Source organism: Tetrao urogallus (assembly GCF_951394365.1).
Source record: "Tetrao urogallus genome assembly, chromosome: 2".
Classification (NCBI taxonomy): Eukaryota; Metazoa; Chordata; class Aves; order Galliformes; family Phasianidae; genus Tetrao; species Tetrao urogallus.
Window position 1 is genome coordinate 41,975,843 of NC_136814.1, and position 24,951 is coordinate 42,000,793.

The window sequence follows — 24,951 nt, forward strand, 5'->3', positions numbered from 1 at the left end:
CTAAACTACACGCATTGTATATTTAAGTGGAAGTTTAAGAATTTTGCTAATAAAAACATTAATTATATCCTTCACAAAGAAAACAAAACATTCATAAAGGTAGGACTAGTAGATGTAGTAAATGAAGAACTCTGTGACAAAAACGTGTGCGTATAGCTCATTATACAGCAGTGAATTTATTGAATTTGTTTCTTGATTTGTGCCACTGTTGAAGCCATATTAATATAATTTTATTTAAGCTTGTGTCTGTTTCTCAATGATCATTACTTGAATTCTTTCAACATAATTACTCAGACATTGAGTTCCCAGTAATTCCTGTAATAATGTGAAATTGTATTTAAATATCTTTACTTCTCTTTCTTCTTATAAGTCAGTTTTGATAGAAATGCTTCCAGGTTTCCTGCAAAAGTATTGCAGTTCACTCTTGTAAAGGTGAAGCATTTCACTCCTGAAGTTCCTGTGTCTTAAAGCCACAATTTTGGTCCCAATAGAACACCTGAGACCTTTGCACTGCAGTCAGGTGTGTTGGTCTCAGCAGATGGCATGTGGGATCTGGGAAGAAGCTGTGAGCATCACACATGTTAGAGACAGTGTTGGGTCTGCAGCCCTCTCTGTGACACTTCTGAGACTTAAATCCACTGCCTGGAACATGTGTTACAGAGCACAGGTTCTGGCAGAGAAGGCTTCAATATTGCCAGGTCTCACCAGAACACAAAATCCATGTATTTCAGAACAAAGTTCTCTCATTTAATGAGGCTCTGTGACAAGAGGTGTGGTTTCTGCAGTGTGAATTTTCTTCTCCATATATGTGTCATGCCTGTAGGCGTATGTACTGTTTTCATTTCAACCTTTAAAAGAGTTAAGTGCCTTTAAAACACAAAAGGAGTTTTTAATGAGAATTAGTCTTGTTATGTGTTTTTATCTGATACTATCATTGCTTGTTCCCTAAATCACAGGAGAATAAAACCTCCCCCTCATTTTGAAGCATGACATCGGTGTAGTCTGTCTTTGTTTGTACCAGGAGACAGGCAGGGAGAGAAGTGGGTGGACTGCAGAGCAGAAGTGCGGTGCCCCCATAAAGCATTTCATGCAGCAGTCAGTTTGATGTGGGGTTTGTTTGCTTTTCCCAAGGCTGCATAGTTAGTGTATTTTAGTGACATCTCCCCACTTTGATATATTTCTCATGTATCATATTGTTAATCAATGCACTGTGAGGTGAAGCATTGATTACTTTGAGGTTGTGACCATCCGTTTGATTTACCTGCAGTGCTCATTAAGCATCCAGCTACAGCATTTTCTGGTGGTGCTGCTTTCTGTCATTGTGTGCCAGCCTGGAGTGGAACAGAAGCATTACTCAGCAAATGTCTGTGGCAACAGTGGCTTGTAATTGCTAATTAGGCAAATGTATAGTAACTTAGCAAGTGAGATATTACAGCCATCCTTGATTTAATTATATGCTGCATGGATTTGAATAGCACAGTGAGAGGATCTAGAGAGGGAAAACACATCATGAAGTGCTCAGATTGCTTCGTTAAACAGTTCGGATTTTCCTTGGGATACAGCTTTCATACACCTGTTTCCTTTAGGAATCCATGTATACATCACTGCCTGAATAGATGTCATTAATTACTGACAGTAGGTCTCAGCTATTGCTGCACTTTGTTCCTTATCTGACAAGGGATAGTTACTTCCTGCCTAAGTGTTTGTATTGCTCATTTTTTATCTATAGGCATGGAGCATGGCAAATATGCTGAAATGTTGCGTTAGTATTTCCTCCTCATATGCATAATCTGTGAAGTACTTAGAATCTGCTCAAGTAGTAGGTGTATTTTCTTCTTCTAAAATATATTCACACTGTGTGGGGGGACAGGAGGAGGAAGGAGTGGAGAGAAGTGGCATGATCCATTTTTAGTTTACCAGTGTTTTAAATGTAATGGACTTGGTACTCCAGCCAGTTTCTTTGCATGGTACAGAACAATACACTGCAAACAAGGAAAGCAAGTGGAAATCCTCATTGAAAAACTTCCTTGTTAGGGTCATTTCAATCTCCTTGGTGGTCTCTTCTGCAGAATATCCACTTCTTTCCCCATCCTAGTATAGATGAGAGGAGGCAGAATGTGTGATGGAAAGTGGATGTTACTCTTCTGCTGTTGCCACTCTTGTTTGCGCTAAGAACAGTGCTCAGGAAACCATAAAAAACTATTTGCTTCTGACTGCTGCTTGCTTTAGTAGAGTACAGCTTTTGCAAAGGAGAACTGATTGCAGCATTATCTACAAGACTTTCTAAAAGGGTTGAAGGGTTTTGGGCTGTAATGTGGCATGCAGATATAATGGAGATGTATGTGCCAACACAGATGCATTATTGTTTCGCACGTCACAGCAACATCCTCCTACTCTCCCAGGAATGTGTTACTGCTGCCTGGATCTAGTACACAAAATAGATGACACCCTGATCTCTGTCACTTTCTTGAGGAAAAAGGGAAGTCAAGGCAGAGCTGAGACAGAACCACACCTCTTTCTCAGCATGATGGCCACACTTCGGATGCCCTTTAGGGATGCCGAAGAGCTGGGTTTTCCTGAGTCTGAACTGGGAAGAAGATGAGAACAGGTCTTTGATCTTATGTTGCAACAAGGAGATGTTGCTTTATGCTACTTTTTCCACATCCTGTAAAATTTATGCCCAATTATAATTTGTTCTAACTTATCAAGTGCAGGAAGGAGTTATTCTTGAAGTCTTCCCCTCTCAGAGAATATCTGCTGTACTTTGCCTGACATTTTACCTTTACTCATGAGCAGCATTAATGAAGCAGGTGTGAAATGTAATTTTATTTGCACAAGAAGTATCTGGCACGTCAGTAGTTCATTTCAGCAAAGAGGCATTGAGACAGAGGGCTGAAAATGAAAGCTGTTCTCTCAGTTTCTGGAAATGGTATGTATGTTCAAATATTGAACAGAAGAACCTGACTTCTTCAGGTCGTAGCAGCAGATAGTGGCAGCAATCAACCTTGAGAAGCAACTGATTTACACAGTAATTAGCAATCATTTGCTTTTATGTGGAAAATAAAGGTTGACAGTGTTTCTCAAGCAGTGAGGTGTCTGCCTCTTCCATGGACCAGCTGCAGTGAGGTGCAGTCTGCTGTAGTGGCTGTGCAGTCAGACATGAGGGCTGCACTTACAAGGGCTGCTGACTGAATTTTTAGCAGTATGGCTGCACATCTCTTTTATCATGGGTTTTTCAGTAATACTTTAATTTATGCTTGAACTTTTTGCAGGCTGTAGTTTATTACAGTCTGACAGCATTAGTCTGTCTTTCTGGTACATCACAGATGGATGGCTGGGATTAGTTCAGTGCATATATTGGTGATACAACTTCAGTATTTTGAAGGGCATTCCGACACTCAGAGAATGGAAACTGAACTTTTCTAAATATCAATGCACACATGTGAAATAAGCCACATTAAAATTCTATTTAATGATTCATAAGTGCCAGGAGGCTGTGATATTAATATGTAGAAGTAACGTATCATCTAAATTTGTGAGAAAAAGCTAGATATCTAATAATAAGGCTTCATTTGACTTGTTCTGAATAAATTCAGTACATATTTACTCTAGATTGACTTCCAGAATGATATCTGTTGGAGTGTTTCCAAGGGTTAATCAATATATATGGTGTGATACAAAGCCTATTTTTAAAAAGTGTGTGACCACATTCCGGTTTTAGATTGGTCATGATAGATTATCAACTCCCAGTGAACTCCTATCATTCAGTGCAATGAAAGTGTCATGTTTCTATAATCTGGGCCTGGCAAAATACCAATGAGCAGCCTGAGAAGTTTGATGGAAATAAGCAAGAAGTTCTCCAACCTCCCAGACTCTCCATGGAGACCTTCTCTTTGCTCTCCTCATCACTGTGGAGTTTGGGCAGAATTTTGCCTAACGTAAAACGTGGAAGACTAATAGCCACTAGTTACATCAATTTGGATGGAATTTTCCAGTATATTTATTACTTACTGCATGTAAAACCACTACCTTGGCACCTTACAGAGGACAGAAGGTGGCCCAACCCATTGACCTTGTCATGTGCATAAGAAGTGGTGAAGAACAGGGAAAAATGTTTTCATTTGCAGTCTCTGTATCACTGGTTCACATCAGTGGCTTGCTCAACCTGAGCAATTAAATGTGTCTGATGCAATTAAGGGCTGCAGCATTTGCAGAAGAACCTGAAGAGTTTCAGTCTCGGCAAATTTTGAAACTCAGCTTTTAAGGAATGTCAGTAGTAAATATCAAGAACGAATTTTGGGGATCCTTGAAGATTTTCCTCCAGGAATTCCAATTGTGGCACCAAACAAACACATTATAAAAAAGAAAAAAGAAGTTCTTTTCCTACTGATTTTCTTCTTTGATGAAAATTACAGGTTTAAATGCTAGCATCTCACTAGCATTTTTATCCTTATGCTATTAGGATCTTCTAATTTCTTTAATATATTGCTGGAACATGCAGTGGAAATTTTCATTAGTGAATTATTCATTTCCTATTAGCAAATAATAATGATCCATATGAATAATCCCCAGATATAACACTGTTGATTTTATATGTCAGATTACATTTCAGAGACTTCAGCTGCTATTTTTCTCATTCATATTGATACTGATATTCTGAATCATATATTTGAAATTGGGTGTAATTTTAAATAAAAGACACTACAAAATCCTAGGGGCACTTGATATTGATCTAATTGACATCCTTATGAAAATTGTAGACCTGGCTCTATATTCTGAAGGAGAGATGTGGAAGTATTATCTTCTCCCAAATATAAGGAAAAAAATTTCTTGTAGCTTTCAGCTTCCAATACTGATGTGTACTCAAAGTGTAGGTGTGAGTAGCAGTGTAATAAAAGTCCATTTTCTCTGCAAGAAGAAAAAGAAAGTTACTTTGCCCTTGATGATAGCACTTCTAGACATGAGTAATCTTTAGGGCCTTACTGAATTTATGAGCAATCTTCTGAAGTAGCTGCAGAGAGATTTTGAAACTTGGTAAAGCTTTTTAATTAGCTTTTTTTTCTTTTGGTCTCAAAATCAGATCTCTATACAGAAAGCTTATACAAAATAGGTATTTGTGTATTATTTAAATGCTTCCTTACTGAAAAGTTACTGAAATATTTAATTCCACTAGTAGTAAAGATGGATGTGCTTTTTAGTGATTCTCTGCTGCAGTTGAAAACAAAATACTACAGCCTTATGAGCTATATATAAATGTATCAATAGCAAAATGTAAAAAAGTAGTATTCTTTAGATATGCTATGTCATGCTATCTGCTTGTGTCTTGTTTTCTACACATTGCTCATAGGAAAGAATAAAAACACTAATACTTCAAGAGCTCTACTGTTTAAAAACTGATACTGCGTTGGGATCTGTCCTAAAACAATGTTTCCTAACTTTTCCCCTTTCTTGGGGAGTCCTGAACTTCAGGTTGACTGTGCTTCGACATGAAGGACTAGCACTGGAAAAGGGGCGATAAGCATGCTTGGTGCTAGGCTTACATGAGTTTTGGAGTTTCGCAGTGTTTCTGCTGAAGACCTCTGCTGATTGACAGCTTATTTATCAGGAATTGGAGTTACTTAGGGTCAGGGGAGAGAAGGGATGGCAAAGCTTTTGGAGCTGTAAGTTATTCCCAGTGGCAGCCTGCAGCAGGAGGTTTGGCTGCTGCTGTGGAACATCACCTGCTAAAGGCAACAGCATTTACTAAACTAGGCTGGGCCACAAGGTTCCCAGCAAAATAAAACAAGAATAAGCAGGTGGGGCAGTGGGTGGAGTCTCTCCTGGGGCTCCTACTTTGAGGCTGCCCCTGCTAATGTCCCACATGGTCAAGCTCATTTCAGGTACCGCACAGAGCTCAAGGGGTTGCACAGGCTCTGTTTGGCTCACGCTGCTGTCAAAATACTAGTCTTTCACAGAACCATAGAATATCCTGAGTGGAAAGGGACTCACAGGGATCATTGAGTCCAGCTCCTGGCTCCACGCAAGACCACCCAAAATTCAAACCCCCTGTCTGAGATACTTCTTGAACTCTGGGGGCATGGAGCCATGCCCACTGCCCAGAGCATCTTGTACCATGCCCCCCACCCTCTGGTGCAGAACTTTTCCCTAACCCCCAACTGACCCTCCCCTGACCCTGCTCCATGCCATTCCCTTGGGCCCTGTTGCCATTGAAGAGCAAACCCAGGGACCTCAGCCTCTCCCCATCCACAAGAGCCCTCCAGACTCTTCCTTCTGCAAGTGCCATTTCAAAAGCCTCAGGCATTTGTTTATTTTGGGCTGAACAGGAAGCATTATGTAACCTTAATTGTCCTTTTCCGTGTGCTTACCTCAGGCTGCGAGAGATAGTGCCTTAGCTGTTTTTATGAAGAGGGTTTAATGGCACTGGTTTATATAAGACACTTAATTCTTTTTTTTTTTTCTTTAATTCACTCTGTGTCGTGCTCCTTATGTTGCTGCCTTTTGGCCTCCACTGTATGTACATGCTCTACAGCTCACTTAGCTTTTTGTGAAAAGCTTTCTGTCTCTACAATGTGCTAGCAGGGCTTGCCCCTTCCTAGGAGGGAGCAAATGGCTCAGAAATGGGTTTTATGTCTAACCATAAGGAGGGAGCAGTGCAGGGGCCTTGCAGTGCCCCAAAGCTATCCTGCTGCCCATGTGCTTTGGTCAGTGCTGGGTTGGCTCCAACTGCTACACGCTCACATGTTCGGGTCCAGGATTATTGTTCTGATTTGGAAGCAAATTTTTCTATCTTGTGCTTCTCAAGCAGGGAGAGAGAGGTGGTGTGAAATTGTGCTGTTTGAGTTAACGACAGGCCTGGCAGATGTTGTGTGCATGTCTGAATGTGTGCTTTCCATCTCATCCATACCCACTTCTCTGGCTGTTATTCTGGTACATCTGCTGTTGTATTACCACGTTGTAGCTACAACTGCACAGCCAATATCATCTTCCATATAGAATTATTTTACTTAACTAGATTTTCTAAAATCACAAAGCTATAGCATTTATAACCCAGTGGAAGCATTCAAGGCCAGGTTGGGGCCATGGGCTGCCTGATCTGGTGGGTTGCAGCCCTGTGGTTGGTAGGGGGGTTGGAGCTTGGTGATCCTCAGTGTCCCTTCCAGCCTAGGTCTTTTAATGATAACAGCTTTGCAAAAGTTGCATTAATTGTAAAAACCCTTTCTCAAACTTTTTGAAAACTGTATAACGCTTTCTGCGTATAATGTTTCAATTTTTGACTTGGGATGTTCTCAAAAGTAACATCTTTTTTTCTTAAACAACTTCCAATTAAAAATTTATTTTTTTTTAAATGAGAAAAGAGCTATTTGCAGCTTCTTTTAAAGATATGTTGTAAAACCCCAGTTTAAAAATTGTTCTTAGAATACGCTTGATTGGAAAAAACAAAACACAAGACTGTAGTTTTTTTGATAATATATGTCTTGTATGTCTTGTTATGTTGTAGCTATCTTTATTTTTTTATTACCTTGGTAACCTGAACAACTAAGTGCCTCTAGCTCTGCTGTTAGACAGCCATATGATTATGCATAACAGAATCATTAAGGTTGGAAAAGATGTCTAAGATAATCTATGACATTTTATGTGTAAGTAGCAGCAGAAATTGTTCATGATCAGGTGACTGTTGGTGAGAACCTTTGCTGGTATTTACTAAGTGCTTTTTCTTTTCCTCATACTTAGTTGCTTACTCTGGAATTGGTTAATCACTAGAAGTGTTAATACAATCCACACTTAGTGACAAGGCAAGCACCAGTTTCACTGTTTGTTTCCTGAAATACTGGAATTGACGTATTTTGAAAGAGAACCCTGTTTGAGTGTGGGTGGTGCTTAGGAGATTAAAAGCTGTTTCTGTGTAAATAGTGTCTACCTGGAGGATTACTGTCGTTGATGTCACTGTCTGTTGGATCTGTGGAGATGGCTATTTTCAGTATGTCTGCAGGTAATGACTGTTCTTTAACTGATTAATCTCTTCTAATTATCCAAACAGATGTTGCTTAACCTACAAAATAGATAGGACCAATAAGATCTCAAAGACTAATCAAGCATACAAGACAAAGGGAAAATTTTAAGAAAAACATGAGGAAGGGACAACAAGCTAGCAGGAGAAGTGAAGGCACAGCAAAGACAGAGAAGCCAGAAATAATTTTTGAAACAGTATTTTGTACATGCAAAACTTTCTGCAATGGTAGACTTTGGAATTGGGTGAGTACCAATGATAGATTGTGGACATAGAAGGGGTTGTCCACTTGTATGGTAATCTGAAGTTCATGTTCATTTAAAGAGATGGGTTGGACACCCATCTCATTTTTATTAGTACAATTTGGATTGGGGAACAGGCAATTGAATCCTGTAAGAGTTCCTTTAAGGAATCTTTTGTAAACTGGAGTATCATTTGGGTGAGGGTAGATATGCTCCACTGAACTGGGCACATATCTGCACACTTTGTGAGAGTATATTGCAGATCTGCAAGATTTCATGGGCTTTGTATTCTTGTGATAGGGTTAGGGAATCATGAAATTTGTGCTTTATCCTTGGTCCTCTCAAATTCAATACGTTGGCCTTATGCAATCAGCCTGATTTTGCAGCATCTGAAGGTACTTACCTGTCTTGCGTGTTTTCTGAGACACAATAATGTTTCTGTTATTATGACTTCCTGAAATGGATTATATCTACAGTGCATATGCTGTTGTTGGTAATAACAATAAAGAAGAATGAAATGCAGATTTTTCTATTTTTAAAGACAAAATTAGGTAGAAGTTACAGCATATAAGTTTTAACTTTTTTGAACAGTGCTGCATAGTATTTTATAGAAATAGTTACAGGTAATCAAGGAAGTTAATTTGTGTAGAAATTAAAGTTTGTTTGTTTTTAACAAAATTACTTACCATAGGATTTTGGTGACCTAAATTAGGCGAGCTTTGCAGTTAGTTTAGCAATACAGGAATACAGAAACTCTCCAATGGAAAATTATAGCAATGTATTCCCTCAGGAAAGAAATGTACAAAGCAATCATTTCTGTGGCACTCAAAAGGAAACCATCAATTTTTCCTTGCTTTATAGATGCAGCTACAAATTGCAACACTCATCTTCTTTCAAAGTGGTTTGGGGCGGCCTTTGTCATTAGTGGTCAGCAGAATAAATCCTGCATTTGAATTGTTTAAATGTTTTGCAGTGGTAGTGGAAACTGTGAAGAAAATTTAATTTCACAGGGAAGGAAAGCAAAAATAAAAGGATGCTGCAGTATTAGTACAGTGTTGTGCTGCTATTCAGGCAATTTAATTTATGTGTTTATAAGCAAAAGTTATATATTGACCTTTTGTAATGAAGTAGTTTTGTTTGGCAAACCATTTCAACAGGGTTACTAAAGATTTTAAGTCACTACTAAACTAGGTGAACCATGCAGTTTCTCACTTAGTTTTCAGCTGAATTACATTTGAATTACTGGATTTGATACAACTGTGTGTAATGCAAAGACTTTTGCAAAGCACAAAGCATCTGCTGGCATTCTATGTAAAGAGATTTCAAATTGGGATGAAAGCCTAGACCTTTGTAGTCACTTTCTATATATTTGTTGGGGTTGTTTTTTTGTGTGTGTGTGTGATGGGTCACGTGTTCAGACCTATATCACTTCAGAAAAAGTTTCTTTGAAACTTTCAAGTATTACTTTTTAATATGCTTTATTTACTGTTGCTCTTTGTGAAGCGTTATGTTTTGGACTGAGCTCTTTTATTCAGAGAACTGCTAAAATCTAAGTGGCTAAAGTGCTGAAGGTCTTGTGGCTGCAATGACATGTTAGGAGCATCAGGAAGTCACCTTCCCCCCAAGACATTCATATCAGAAATATATGGCCCAGGTGCTTTCTTCTGAAGATAGAGTCAGTGGCTTTTACCTTTTTCAGGGAAGACTTTTGCATACTGAAGGGAGACAAACCTGTGCAATTCTAGCATTTTCTTTCTACTCCCTTTAAAAAAAAAAAGAAGAAAGTGAATTGTTGTTAGTCTGTACTGATACAGCCAAGCAGCAAGTAAAATAAACGGTTAATTCTTCAAACCTTTTTGTCTTCATCAATATATTATTATCATCACGCTGTTGTAAATCTCATTTGTATGTTTTTCTTCAATCAGGATCTACTTCTGTTTTTTTTAGAATAACTTTTAAAACCCAAGCAATACAAGTATTCTTCATCCTTGAATTGCTTTCATAGTGAAGCTATTTGTATAGTTAGATCTTGATCTCTATTCTGTAGAACATCCTTTGATGATCTTTGAATTGAGCAAGTAATTTGTTAGCATGATGTTCCTATCTTCTTTTACTGCCTCATACTTAGCAAAAACAAATTTAGAAACTCTCCTTGAGATGACAGTGGTAGTTGATTAAAAGGGGTGTAATTTGTTGCCCCACTTATCTCATTTTGTTGATTAGCTGCAACAGTCGGTGATGCCCAATTCACTTTTTAAATGAGTAAATTTGGCACATGTGCATGATAGTTCCTCCTCTTCTTGTACCTTCATCAACAGACTCCAACTAACTGGCATTCTGCCACCGTGGAAAGCGAGTTGTTTTCACTCAATGTGCATCTTCTGTTTGCCATCTGTATCTGCCTTTATGTAGTGCCTGCTCCTGAAAAACTACTAGAAGTGCAGTTTATTCTCAAACATTTACTTAGATTGCTGGTAGCAGAGCTAAAAGCATAAACGAGAATTTATCTCATTATCTTATTTAAATCTTTACTCCTATTAATCCTTACTGTATCTGGTAAACAGTGGTTGATTCATTCTGGAACAACTTAGAGCCCATATACAAAAGGATGCCTCTGCCTTGAGTATATACCCTTCACTGTGATAAAAATGGCATGAATTGTTCTGTTCTCTGTGGTTCCAAGAATTTAAGTTACAGAAGTTACCTAAACAACCTTCAGTGTTTAAAACAATGAGTTCCTGCTTGTTGGCATAAGAATCTGATCTGAATTTTTACTTTATTTCATTTTTACTTTCGAATGAAAACTATACAGCAGTGTTATATGTCATAATGATCATAATTCTCACCGATGACATTGACATTTTTTTTTTGGGGGGGGGGAGGGTGGGAAAGGAGTAAGGAAACATTTTGAACAGCTAAAACCAATCAGAAAGAAAAAAAGTCAAAAAAAAATGTGTTTTGAGAAAACTCTGAAAATTTGGACTTGATGATTTTTGCGGGTCCCTTTCAATTCAAGGTATTTTATGATTCTGTGATTTAACAAAGCAAACTGAAACTTCACTTAGGCACAGTGGGTCCCTGCTGTGTAGTCACTAATAGAAAAGAACAGTCTTTTAAATGCAAATAACTTTAGGAATACAAATGATGCAGTGTTTGTGATGAATTTGTAATCAATTTTTCACAGCATTTTACATTAAAGATCTTATTTTCCTTAAAGTACTGGCTTAAATAACAGAAGTTTTAACTGCCATGGCTTCTTGAAAAAACTGTGACATTGTTCAATGTTTATGACAAATGGGGAAAACAAGTGAGCACCAGACTTGTGTGTTTGATTAAACACTTAATTGAGATAAAACTTTTGTATAGATACAGCTTTCCTCCTTGGTCTCTCTTCTTGTCATCTTCTGATTGTATTGTCTAGTTTTCCACATTATTAATTCGAGGTTTCTCTCATTACTGATTGAACTACTTCTCTTGCCCTTGAGTTGTCCTTATGTTATCACTTATAAAACATCAATGTAGTGGCAAGTGCTGCAGATATGGTAAACTGACTGGGATTATAAAATAAGATCCAGTATAAAGGCTGTATTCTGCAGCAGATGCTATTGTCTAGGATTCACTGAGGAGTCCAACAATGCCTTATCTATAAAGAAACACAGATTGCTTGGTACTTGCATATGCTGCAGGATTACTGAGTCCAAGTGGGCTACCGGTTTTCTCTGTGGCAAAAAATAAAGGTTGGTGGTTATAATGTTGCGTCTGTTTCTTCTTTAGAATTTTGTCTTCCAGATTTATTGAGATTTTTGCTGGTATTCCAGTCTGATGGAACTGCCTGTTTTTTTTTTAACCATCATTGTGATTATTTTTCACCATAGAAAACATCTAAAAGCACATTTCCTTCCGTAGCTTAACTTTAGAACAGCTTTCTATGAAATGTGAGCTAAAAGTGGAATAGGAAGAATGCCTGTAGACTGTGCCCCTTCTGTTGTTTCTGAATAGAAGGTTATCTTTTTCCAAAGGTCCCAGGTAGCTTTGTGTCTGCTCTGAGCACAAGAATAATCTTGCGTACTATGCTATATTGCAGCCTTTAATTCCCTTGTCTGGATGGGGATTCACTCATGGGAGAGGTCATAAAGCTGCAATATGCTGATGTCTCAAAGAAAATGAATACTTTAATCTGTACTCTATTCTTTTTTCAGATGTAGCTTTATAATAGCTTATGAGAAAATCCATGTGCTTGCTAAGACGGTAGGTATGGGTTGCACTTCTCTCTCTGCCATGTCCATTAACTCTGCACTGTGCTGCACATGGGACTGCAGAATTGCCTGTGCTTTCGGATTAGATAGCGTCAGTGGGCCAGAAGGATTCTGTCCCGTATACGTAGGCAGGCAGGCCTGAGTAAGCCAGGACTCTTTGTTTGCTGCTTGCAATTATGATTTTCAGTAAAGCCGTTTGGAACTTAGCGGGAAATTTTAATCTCAGTTTGATTTTCTGCCTGTTTGCATATACACAGAAAAGGTACTTGCAGAATGGAAGCAACAGCAGTGAATTTACTCTAGAGCTGATATCCTCAGTACTTTAAAACACCGGAGGATTATACACAGAAATGGATTAAACAAAAGAGCTCCTTTCTACTGCCTGCTTCCGTCACCATGTACCTTCACTTTCAATAGAGCTTTTGTGAATAAAGTAGCTGAAGACAGGAATCAAGAGCACATGATAAAAAGGTCCCTGTACATGATTGCAGCAGAATAAGAGAGACCTGCAGGGCATCTGAAAGCCCTGTCTAACTGTCTGTAGGCACCAAGTACTGCAATTGAGCTCAGTGTTACGTTGTATTAGCAGTTTCTTACTGATGTCAGTGGAACTAGTGGGCTAAATACTGTCAGGATTGTGCTGAAGCGTAATGTGTATTTTGAATGAAAAGACCGAATAAACCTGCGTTTTCTTACATTTGTTGTGAAGCTTTCCCCAGTTTGAAAGTTTGGCCTGATATCTGACACAGCGTGGTGATCTAGCTTCCAGTTTCAAGCCCAAGAAGAACACCAACGCACCATGGCATTTGCTGGGCCAGATAGCAATCTGCCTGCAGAAAGACATCACCATAGCTGTAACAGGTAGACGTGTGGCCAGAAAGATGAAACAATGGGAGCATCTCACATAGTCCACCGGAGACTGTAGAAAATCCATGAGAAAGGTGGGGTGAAGCAAAGCTTGGCCTGGAAATATAAGGAGAATGCATCTTCTGTAAAGTACTTATGTTCCAGCCAAAGCTGAAGGAGCAACTGAGGCACTGAGAAAGGGAGAAATGATCTGTATGTGAACTTATCAGCTTAGAGTTCTTTTTCAGTCAGCAGAGAGAAAGTCACATGCTTACCAAGTGCTATTTTAGAGCCTTGCTTTTTTCTGACATAAATCAAAGCCTAAAAGTACTCGATTCTCTGCCAGCTACACAAAAGTTTAGACAGCTAGCTCAGATATAAACATTTTCAGATGAATCAACCCTGGAAGTCCTTCCAGGCTGTGGATCAGCCTTGGCTGAGCTGTTGATCCATTTCTATATTTGAGTATATTCACATAATAGCTCTTTTCTGTTTTTAAGTTGTTTTATAAACAGTAATTAAATTTAACAGTAATTAAAATTAAATATTTTTATCTATGGTATTTAGGAATTTGATATTGAATTGGTATATGAAAAGATTTTGCAGCCGTGAAGCTGTCATGATAGGCTGAGAATCACTGAGCTTCCCCACCTGCAATTTTGTTGTGGAAAATCATGTTGTATTTTGAAAACCACTGCAGAAGACAAAGACTGGTGCAGCAGTTGGACCATTCTGAAATGAGTCTTCCAAACAGTGTGACAAAGGTGTTTTTTGTGTACAGATGGGTTTTCCACATTGTTTGTTCTCACTTCTTCTTTTCAGTGTGGTCTATCTACAAAGTACATGCTTTTGGTTAGCACTGTATAACATGCACGGTAAACAGTTTTTGCCTTTGTAGCAAGAGGACCTGTGATGATCAGTAAGCAATCCACTCCTTGAAGATCCACCATATATGTCTTTGAAATACATTAGAGGCTTCTTTTTATTTCATGAGACTGCAAAATGTATCAGGCCTCTACCTGGGCCAGATTTCGAGTAGACTGCTAAAAATCTGCTTAGAGAGATACTTGTGTGTGTTCTCAGTTCTCAGGGCACTGAAAGACATACATGTTTGTCTGTCGTGGTGATGAGGCCTATTCCTGCCATCCACAGCTCAGGGTGCCAGCTGTACCCATGTTCCTGGAAGCAGCAAACAAAATCTCACAGTAGAAAGGGGATATATTGTGGTTTAACTGGCAGGTAGCTCAGCACCACACAATTATTTGCTCACTCCAACTTCCCAGTGGAATGGGAGAGAGAATCAGTAAAAAAACCCAGCAAAGTAGAACACTTGGGTTGAGATAAAAACTATTCACTGGGACAGAAAAGGAAGAGAGAAGGAAAATAATAATAGTAATGATAACAATATAATATATATTTACAAAAGCTAGTGATGCAAAAAACAACTCCTCACCTACTAATGCCCAGCCAATCCCTGAGCAGCAGACAAATCCCTGCAGTTTTTTAATGTGTTTTTTTTTTGTCATTTATGTCATTTGGTATGGAATATCCCTTTGGCAAGTTTGGATCATCTGGCTTGATTCTGTCTCCTCTAGCCCCCTCGCTAGCAGGACAGAACAAGAAGTTGTAACATCCTTGGTTTTGTGCGGTCACTGTTCAGCAACAACTGAAACATCAGCATGTTGTCAATATTGGTTTTTTTTTTTTTCCCAAAGCCAAAACACAGCATCATACAGGCTCTGTGAGGGGAATATAAAAGCTTTGTCCCAGCTGAAACTAGGACAGGGAAGAACAATATGCTTGCTATTTCTCCTGACCCATGGAAATTATCCTGATCTCAGGCACAGTTATGCTGGTCCCAGGGGATTCTCCTTCAAAGGCACTTGTGGCCCCTCCACTCAACAAACTCTGCTTTCGTTCCTCAGCTACTTCTTCCTTTTTTTTGGTGTCACATACAATTAGCTTTTTTTTGTCACTACGTTAACTGTACTACAGCTCATTCCTGCTCTGGAAAAACCCTCTGTGTCTAGCCTTGATTTTAAAGTTGTTTCATACTACATTTATGTAATAGTTTGCAAATTCAAAACAATTTTCTACCAATCTCCTCTCAATTGACTTCTCTCCTGACATAGGCACAAACTGTAGTTTCTCTTCACAGAATCACAGAATGGTCAGGTTGGAAAGGACCTCAAGGATCATGAATCTCCAACCCACCTGCCACATGCAGGGCCACCAATCTCCACATTTAATACTAGACCAGGCTGCCCAGGGCCCCATCCAATCTGGCCTTGAACACCTCCAGGGACAGGGCATCCACAACCCCTCTGGGCAGCCTGTTCCGCCACCTCACTGTGCTCATAGTAAAGAACTTTTCCCTGACATCCAACCTAAATCTTCCCTCCCTCAACTTAAAACCATTTCTCCTTGTCCTGATGTTATCTACCCTTTCAAAGAGTTGGTTTCCCTCCTGTTTATAGGCTCTCTCTAGGTACTGAAAGTCTGTAATGAGGTCACCCCACAGCCTTCTTTTCTCCAGGCTTGTAATTGTTATCCTTTGGGATGCTCCTTTTCTCTTGATGGTCTTCTTATTCCTAAGTCTTGTAATGTTTTTTCCTGCTGAATTTTCCTTTTGCCGAAACCGTCTTCTGTCTGCCGTATTTGACTTCATCACCCTGAAGAGCCTTTGGTGCCTTCGCTGGATCTCTGAGCTGTGAACAGTAGCACTGAAACTATTATTGCCTTCACTCCTTACCTTAATGGTCTTGAATCAGTCTCTTTCTCTACTGAGAAAGACTGGTACTGGCCTGTTAAATGCTACTGTGATAATAAAACTCATTGCAACATGTTTTTTCTTAAGCTAATAGTAACAGTATTCCAGTTTGTGGTGTGAGCTAGCTGAATCCTTTGCTGATGCTTAATGTAATTATTGGACGATGGAAAATGTGCTAGCAGGCTTATATTTCTATCAGAAAGACAATTATGAACCCTACAAGTGATTTTTAAGTGGCAGAATGGTATTTTCCCCAAACTGAGTAACCAGTTTAGTAATGTGATTAGCTCTTCATAAAGACTTTTGTCCACTCCACAGTTTAAAACTAAATGTAATATATTGCCTTTGAATATGTGTATTCAGTTCTTTTAAATCGCCATACAGATGTACCAGGGCTTTTTACAGTATTTTCTACCAACTGTGCAGCAGTGCTATTTACACTACTATGCTTAGCAGTGTTTTCTTTGGTTCTCTTGGAAACGGTGAGGAAATGGTTACAAATATGTCTTGTTTAAGCAGTTTATCTTCCTAATGCAGCTGGAATTTTTATTTCACACTGACTGCGCTAGTACAACATCAGGAATTTCTTTTGTCGTCTGTTAAGAAGCTGAGCATAGCAATAAGTGAACTGGAGACAGTAACTAGCTATGTTTCTTGAATAGTATCCAGAACAGAGAGACTTTTTGTTTGCTTTCCTGCTTCTGTGAGCTTGATAGCACAGTACTGGAGCATTTAATATTATTTCCAGTGCCCTTTTACTCCAAACACCACCTACTTTACCTGCAGTTTAGAGATGAGGCACAGATGCATATGGGGCTATCCATGCTCTGAAACAGAAATGCATGAACAGTGGGTTGCCATTACATTAGGACAGTCATTAGGGATACCTGCAAGGGCTGGTGTACTGCAGCAGATGCCAGCCAGCTCTGTAAAGTGGTGGAAGGTGGTGGTGCACCTTGGGACATCTCCACAGAAGCCACCTGAGCCACTCGCAAAGAGTTTACAGGTTGTTCAGAGCAGAGCATGTAGGGCACTTGCTGACCTGGCAGCAGAACCTGAGCTATAGTGGAGCTGTGCTGAGATGTGTGCTATTACTAGTCCACATACTGTTCATAATTCTGCTTCATGTTACAAACTCATACCCTAAGGAAATAAGAATACTTATCTTTTAGAAGTAACAATAGTTTCTTCTAGGCACTGGATCCACTCTTAGTTATTGTTTGTTCATTGGTGAATGAGCAGCAAGTTCTTTTCTTTTGCTTGTAGTACAACTGGTAGTGGACTTTACAACTCTTCCAAGGTGTAACGCAAAAGGCACAGATGTAAACCAAGCCTAAAATAATGTTGATGAAAATTTTCTTGCTTGTATTTATTGTAGCTCAGAGCGTTGTAGATGAGTTCTTTGCCCTTTAATGGTGTGACTCATTTTGAGACTGTTTCTGTTAAAGTTCACAAATGTATTTGAGTATTTGTAGAGTGCTGCTGTGTGAGTAAGGCCGGCCAATTGTTTGCATATTTTCTGACCAGATGGTTCTGCTTTTCTTCTGCTTTTTTTTTTAACCCCTTGCTTCGCTAGTACTTTTTAATTAGTGCCTTCTACTCACTACTCCACATAAATCTTTGTGGGTTGCACCAGTGAAATGCATCAATATGTGGTAATTTCAGGTTTTTGTTTTTGGTTGGGTTTTTTTTTTCTGTGCTAATTCTCACAGTATTCTCAAGAGGTAACCAAAAGCAATTGATCTTATTTTTTCAGGTTGGGATGTAATGCCCAACTTATTGAAACTGCATAATCCTGATGCCTGAATTACTCCCCTCACCATAGAGTATTTTTAAGCACCTAGAAGTTTCAATTATCTAATTTCTTTTTAAAAGTATTTAATTTCAGTAGAAGTTATGTTGAAACTTCCAGGTCAAGTGTTTGCTAACCTATCTCTTGTCAGGCTATTTAAAATCTGACTGAAATACTCCACATAAGTATTTTTCAAATTTTTACATTAGATGGCAATTCATCTCGCCCAATTTCAGGAACCCCTATATTCATATCATCAGAGATAAATGTGCGCTTTAAGAATGTGACTTCATCTGATCTGTATTCATGATGAAGTGCATGGTTCTTTCCAATGACTGTGCATAAGGCAGGACGATTAGTTCAAACCGCTGTCTCCTCCACCATAAACACTTGCATTCATTTTACAAAGTCTAGCCCTAAGTGATTAATCAAAGATACGTAGGAAGTCTCATAGCTCAGAAGCCAGATCTCTCTAATACTCAAACTTCCAACTCGTGGACTTCACCAATTTATCCAGCACATTGTAGTTGCTGGCTTTGATCTCTTGAAAGCCTTTTTGACTTCTAGTTTTATTTCAGCTGAACCTCAAATGTCAAGATATGTATTAGGAAGAAAGAAAGAGACAGAAAGAAAGAAAAAGAAAATAAAGTAGAATACAGAGTTTGGGAAATGCTGAGAGAAGATCTTTGGCATACTAGGCATTCTCTTTAGAGAAATGTGTATTGAATTGAACAGGGACTGTACATTATATTGCACTCCAGAGCTGTTTCTTTAGTTTTTCTTTTAATTTCATTTTTTTTTGTTTTGCAGTAGGTTTTGACCTGCACAGTGAAATTCCACTTGAAAGATAACTATTCAAATTCATGAGAGGTCTGTGAGAGAAATCCCAGCTTCTCTAAAAACTACTGTGCGCTATTTAACTCTAGATGACTCTTGAGAAGGCGGGTAGCTGGCTTTATGCTTGAGTAATAAATACAAACTACAAACCTGGTACAACGTCCAGTGAATTTATTAAGTTCAGCATACTTCTCTAAAAGCTCAATGAATCCAATACATTATTAAAAAAAAAAAAAAAAAAAAAAAAAAAAAAGTTAATTTGACTGTAGAGTATGAAACAAACAGACCCATTTACAATGTTGCCTAGTTTAGATCTACCCAGACCACCTCAAAAGCCAGAACTTGGGTTTTGTGCAAACCTTTTAAAATGGAAGAATTTTTTTTCTTTTTAAAAATCTTTAAAATTTAAAAACTGCTGGAGACAGGCTTGGGAGGAGGCTAATGAAAATATTCGTATATTATACTTTACTCTTTTTTTTTTCTTTTTTTTTGAATGAATATTTGTTCTTAAAGAACTGAACACAGGCCAGCATTTAATTTCCTGTGCTAGATATTCAAATAGCCTATTACATCTTGACATAAATTACTCTCCTATGGCTAGAACCAGAGTAGAACCTCTGAAACAGTGGTGAAAAGCTGGAATCATTACTATCAGATATATCCTGTCCTAAATATTCCCATATCAGAGTTTTAAATGTGCTTCCCTAATGAACCATGCTATTTTGGAGAGTTGTGTTGCCTGTAGTATTTGGATGTTAAATAGTTGTGATTTGGTTTTGTATTAGGTGGTAACCTACCAAATGGTAAGGCATTTTTGTAAAATGGTAACAAAATAAAGTCTGTACCTTGAGCATGTGCTATAGACTAATAATGATTCTCTGGAAGAGATAACTTCTCTTTAGGATTACCATTATTTTCTCTTGCAACATTTTAATTCGTTTCTTCATTGACTTCAGTCCCTATAGCATGCAAGCCCATCAAATCTGAAGACTGGAAAATCTGCATATCAAAATTCCAGATATTTTTATTGGAAAATGAAGTTTGCCTCTTTTTTACAACTATAGATGTGTGACAGTTTTGATCCTGTGAAAGTGAGGAGGTAAAGGAATAAAGATCAGAATCGTGTCCAACAAACTGCAAACCAATACTAATCTTCCATTAGTAACATATCTTAGCTTCTATGTGATAGAACTGCATAAAATCATCTGTTGCTAAAAGTAGCTGACTCTGGAATGGCACCGTGTCCAGTTATTTCACACCAGTTCAGGAAGTCCTGGAAAGGAAAGGTATTGCATGTGATTGAAGCGCATTGTTCACGACAGAGGTGGTCTCTGAGTTTGAAGATGACATTAGCTTCTCTCCTTCAGAGACTGGGAGGAGAGTTGCTGAAAGGCTGTGGTATGGGCAGGAGGCTGTATGGCTGAAAAGAGCTACTTTCCTAGATGTCTTGTGCTTCCACATGACTTTTTGTATCCCATTCCCAAGTCTATATTCTTGCACTTCCCAATCCTTCTCATGTATGAAACAGTGAGTCATTACGATTATGTCAGAAGAGTTCTTTGTGGTTGCTTCCTGGCAGCAACTGGGCATTACTGCATCTTTTTCTAAAATCTGTGTGAGGAAATCTTGTAAGTGAGCTTAGATCAGAGTTAGAGGGAGCAGCTGGCCTTCTGTTCTACCCCTGCTGCCTCCGGGAAATACCAAAGCAGATGCGTCTCAGCTATTTGCAGTCACAGGGCAAGGGCAGAGGCTCTTTTCCTGTGTCACAATGCAAAGGAGATACTTGCGTATAAATCCTGGGTTACTTGTTTGTGCAAAATTTCTATTAAATTGGGGTGCAGGTGAGTGCTTAAATGAATAATGGAAAATAGCTCCAAATTGGTCTGTCTTGTATTAATTAGCACAGAGAATCGCTCTCCATTCTTCTTCCATCATGTATTGCAGTTCATTGACCTCTCTCCCATCATCAGTACTGCTCAGCTACATGTTTCCTTGAAGCTGTCTCACTTTTGTCACAGGATGATGCTTTTTGTGCAAGCATAAATATTTACAGTAGTTTACAAAAGATTAAACCTCATCAAGTCAAGCATTTCTGCTAATGCAGTGTTGGGACAAGTCAGCAGGGAGAAAGAGCCTGGGCTGCTGTGCACAGCTGTTGCAGACCAAACTGTGGAACGTTCATTTTTGACTCACTGATCAAAACCTTTTTGGAGATTGACACATGGATTGTTTATTTTTTTTTCCATAGTGAAGTTCTTTCCACTGAAGTAGTTTCTTTATATTGTGCACAGAAGTCTGACTGTTGTCTGCAGCGTAAATATTTTGCCTCAGTTTTGTTGTTGTAATGCAAATTATTAGTGCAGATAAATTATGCTTGCTGGACCAAGCAATTGAAAAATGCAGCTCAGAACATAAATATCTGGAGATCTGCCCACAGCACTTGTGCTCTGTTGGTTTAGTTCTCATTCTAATCATTGGTACCAGAGGAAAATTATCCCACATTCCATCATTAGGAATGATAGGGGAAAATCCAAGCAAGAATATTAAAACAGAACCATAAAACTATGTTTGTTTTTCTAGGAGGGTAAAAGAAACAAGCAGAAGTCATTCCAAAATTTATGCAGCCAAATAAGCCACGAGAATGTTGAACACATACAAGGAAATCCACGGCCTGGCACTGATAATCCTTGGATTCTTCTGCAGTCCTTACTCACAGCATTGGTTTCTAGGCAAGAGCAAAAAATCCTTAGCTGAACTACTTGGATAACTCTAGACAAATGTCAGTGACAATTTTCTTGCTGCTGCTTATGTTGTGGAAATCTATACAAAGCCACTGAGCAGCTGAGGAATGAGCTAAGCATTGTAAGACTAGTTAGGGTACCTTTAGGTACCTTTACACCTTGGGTCCTGCTTGTTAATATTATACCTGCCTATCTAAATTCTAACCACTCCAAGTTACCATCTCTTTGAGAACATGTTCCCTTTCACTAATTTAGATTGACATGATTCTTTATGTAGAATATTTGCATGCCATGCAGAAACTCAGTCAAGAGCATTTCTAAGACCAGTGCTTCATCTTGCGTATTTCCAATTCACTTTCACTCTTTCCTACTGTGTAGTTCCAGAAAATTATATTTCCTGAGTAGGTCTAGCAAGACTATCTTCATGGTGATGCTTCAATGAAAATAGAAGTGCCTGGTGTTGATGGTCACTTAGTGCAAATGGTTAAGCTTGTGGTAGTATGGTTGCTCCATTGATTCTGAGTGGCAGTAAAGGCATTCAGCATCTTCTGATGTTGTGGGAAAATTGATAGTTTTCAGCCTTGGCTGTTTTACTGCTGGAGTCTTGTAAGTGACTGAACTTAAAATACCTCAGCCCAGCATCAGAGAGCCAGAAATATATTTCCTTAAAGGGACTGTGTCCGTGTTCAGTCTTAAATACTGGAAACTTTGCTTTTTGCTCCAGTGGGAGGTGGGGATTTGTCATACCAACTAAAAATACCAGCTGTCCCCTGGCAGCTCACAAGCAATGCCACTGTAGTGGTGATTGATGGACAAAGGAGCAGTCTGGCACGTTTTTCTTTAGTGCTGCTTTGTTGCCCCTTCCTAGTGAGAAGACCGCTGGAAATCCACAGGAAATCCTGCCTTCCTAGATAAACATCCTGCTTCCTTCTAAAAACCCTTGGAGAAGGTAGCTTGACATGACCGTGGGCATTTCTGTGCCAGGCAAATTGAAGAAGAATAATCTTTCATAGGAAGTGGCTCAAGCCTCATTGTTTGAGGTACTCAGAGCTACAGTGGACAAAACCCAGTCAGCCTAATTAAGGGTCGGTGGTAGTCTGAGCAGGAGTGTTGGGCCAGATGACCTCCAGAAGTTTCTTCTAACCAACATTTTTATGATTCTTTGAACCATATTCTTACAGCCTTTTTCCCTCTTTAAAATGAGTGCAGTGGTAAAGCACTACCCAGCCTTGTATGTGGTCTTGTTGTTTTCGAAATACGTACGTTTTTTGAGATTTAATTAAATATGCATGTAATTAAAGTATTGTTCTTATTGAAAGTTATGAAATAATTATGCTATTCTCTGGGAAGGCTTGAATCCATCATCTTAATACTCCCAAGATATTCCTGTAACTTAACACACTGAAAGAACAAAGTTATTTTAAATTTAATAACACAATGGGAAATATGCTTATGGTTGTAGACCTGTGGCTTTGATGACTAATCTTAATGGATCAATCGAAACTCACTCATCATTTAAACCTGCAAACGTAGCTAAAATGACTGAATGGTTCAAGCTGAAATGCACCTCACAGAAATGAATGGATGTGATGTTCTCTTCAGGCAGTAGATTTCAATCACAGATTTTGAGTCTGAGATGTTAGATCAAAGTAGAAGTAAATCCGAGGAAGATGGTGTGTATAAAACTGAGGTTGGTCTTTCTTTCTTCAGAGCTTTGCAGCCCAAATACGTGGTAAATTTTGTATCTGCCTCATACTTCACCTTGTTCTGAGGGATGGTCCTTGCTGTGCTGTGCTTCTGGACAAACAGGGATGGGCAAAATCCTGAAATGGTGACTGAGTGTGCTCAAGCTGTCCTGACTTGAGAAAGAAGTCATTCCGTATTTTCATTATTTCATAGTTCTTAAGAGGTGCATGCACACAGATGCTGGCCTGTGGAAGCCACTCTTCTCAGAATCTGTTTATGGTCAGTGGAGAAAGAACTCCCAAGCATACAAGGTCTAGTGTACAGAGTAAAGGATGATAAATCAGGGCAGGAGCCTGACTATATGGGGAATAATTGTGAGTACAGTGGCTGGTGAGCCATGTAGCACAGATACTTTACCAAAGCTGTAGTATAGCTGAACAGGCTTATCTCAAAATAAGATTCTTAACAGTATGCATGCTTCTCAGCTGCAGGCAGTTCATGTAAAAATGCAGGTCCCTTGGTATGAAAGCTCACCACTTCAGGACTTGATGATGACTCTGATTGCTCCATGTGGGTAGTTCCATAAGAAACAGTGTTTTTGCAAGTTTATTCTAGTTTATTATTGTTTCTTTCATATAGAAGAAAAATGAAATGATGTATGTATATATGGTTTTTTTTTAATCAGAAAGATACTCTATTCTCCACAATAATTAAAGCCAGAAAAACAAGAGGCTCTTGGCAGTTATGTACTGTTAGAAAAGTTTTAAATCTCTCTGCGAAAACTGATTGTTGGTTTCAAGCATTTCATTTCATGCAAATCACTTAAACTAGAGAAATTAGGATCAGAAAAACTAGTTGCTGTCAGATGATGATTGTATTCTATGATTCTGGCAGCATACGCAAAGTACAGGAAGTGTTCCAAACCAAGAAGAGGATACAGTCCCTGTCCCAAAGCACATGAGTGTAAAGAGGAAGGGAGGAAAGAAGAGGGAAGAAACTGCAGCATGTACAGTCAGGGTAATGCTAGCCATGCATCAGATGAGTTATTATAGCTGCTAGAAAGTGACAGCAGTTTTCTTGGAGAAGAGATGAATGGAGTGAACGAATTAACATCTATTTTGTTTAGTAAATAAACGTGTTTTGGCCAAATATGTTTACGAATGCATTTTCACTTTAGGTTATTATTTCTGTTTTTTACTACACATAGTTTAAGAAGAGAGAAAAACTTTACACATATGTTATATATCAATGTCTCTTCTTGAGGAAAGAAAAAAAAAACAAAACAAGAATTACAGCAAAATATAAACTAAAAGTAACGTTTCAAAGATTCTAATGAATTTTAGTAGATGCATAAATATTTAAACCTATTCCTAAATGAGCAATTCCCCTCGATCTGGGAAACTAAACAAAATAAATTTTATACTAAAAATCCATGCTTTAGTTGTTGAGAAATTAGAACATCTATTTTTAATAGGAAAGCACCCTCAAATGTAGGTATACAGAACACTTCAGAAATAAGAAGGTATATATAAAATATCTTCCATCACCACTGTGTCCTTGAAGAGAAGATATTACTTTCAGGTTTCTCTTCAGCTCAATGACTTTCTGGGTTGCTGCAAACTCAGTGTAATCCCTTTGGCTCTCCCATAACCCAGTCGCCCTCTTTTTAGAGGATCATGCCATAATAACAATACTCAAGCAACTAAATCAAATATCTCTTGTTACAGCTAAAGAGATAAAAGTCCTTGTACAGCTGTCTCTTATGTTTGCCAT

The 24,951-nt window shown here is 38.6% G+C and overlaps 1 protein-coding gene across 3 annotated transcripts in view; it reads left to right on the forward strand.

The window, feature by feature from the left end:
• The window catches only part of RPS6KA2 (ribosomal protein S6 kinase A2), a gene marked incomplete at both ends in the record, with an annotated part of 258,686 nt that overhangs the window by 141,627 nt on the left and 92,108 nt on the right, over positions 1–24,951 (forward strand). The gene's annotated exons all lie outside the window — the stretch shown is intronic.